We start from the raw sequence: 1,350 nt of genomic DNA, 5'->3' as shown, positions 1-1,350 counted from the left end.
CCGGGAGCGCGGGGTCGGGGGTGGGGGGGCACCAGGCCCCGCCCCGCGCCGGCGCCACGGCTGCGCATGCTCCGGGAGATTGCGCATGCGCCAGAAAGCGCCGCCGCCGCCCGCGCCACGCGCCCCGCCCGCCCTGGATAAGAGGCGGGGCTTCTGCGTCCTTTGCAAAAGGCTATTGCGTTTCACAGGCAACTCAAATCCCGAGGCACTGCTTAAATGGGACTTGTTTCCCGTCCTCCAGTACACTCTGGAAAGCACTAGCCTTACATAATTTGTTAGCCTGTTGCCACATTGCTAATGTGTCCTCTTTGTGGATTCGTTTCCTTGCATGCTCTACGTGCTTCTGCTGCAAGCCCCAGCTCAGAGGTTCCTAAGCTCAGATGCACGTGGAGAGCTTTACAAAATTCCGAAGCCTAGAGCATACTTGGACCAATTAAATCACAATTTCTGGGGGTGGGAAACAGGTGTCAGTATTTTTGGAAACTTCCCAGGTGATTTCAATTCGCAGAAAAGTTTGGGAACCACTGTCCTGGCACAGTGGTGCGCACCTGTAGTCCCAGCTACGAGGGCGAATCGCTTGAGCCCAGAGTGAGACCCGGACCTCTAAAAGAATAAATACAGATGTCTCCCCATCCTACCCTTCCCCACCCCCCGCAAACTGACCAGGTGGTTGGAAAAAAAAGGAAAAATTTGGGAACACTGCCCTGGAGTCTTGATGACCTACTTGAAACAAATCTCCAGGTGACTCAGTGCATATTAAAACCTGAGAAGCCCTTTTGAGACGCCTGAATGAATATGAGTATCTTAGTTTATGAGGACCACGTGCCTAAAAAATGTCCTTGGGTACAGATAACTGGCAGGATGATTTGTGGGATGATCGCCAGATGCGTATTTTTCACATCCTGCATTATTCCAAATCATTAAGCCCTTGTCGGAATCTGATGAACAGGTCCCCGCACAGCAGCGCAGTTCTGGAAACAAGCCGGGGCTTAACATCAGCGCTTATGAACTGAGTATTCCAATTCACGAACACTCCTTTGCCTCGGTCTCCTCATCTTGAAAGTGGGAAAGGTGATAACGCCTATCTCGTCCTCCGTCTCAAGATAACGGGGCTGTGAGAGAGTGTCTATGTCGTGGGTCCACCTGTTCCTTTCTTTATTTGCCACTCCAGCCCCCGTCCATGGATGAGAGAATTCTACACCCATCCCTCCTACAACTCCGGAAGTCAAAAATGGTTTCCCTTGCGCGAGTTCTGGTTTTCTCCTCCCCATGCCTCATGCCCAGGGCCAGGGTGCACGGTAAATCTCTGAGATCCTCCTTTATTTTGGCCTTTCTTGGCCACTGACTCCA

This window comes from Macaca mulatta, chromosome 17, assembly GCF_049350105.2.
Source record: "Macaca mulatta isolate MMU2019108-1 chromosome 17, T2T-MMU8v2.0, whole genome shotgun sequence".
Classification (NCBI taxonomy): Eukaryota; Metazoa; Chordata; class Mammalia; order Primates; family Cercopithecidae; genus Macaca; species Macaca mulatta.
The sequence above is the reverse complement of the archived record's forward strand: the minus strand, read 5'-3'. Positions refer to the sequence as shown.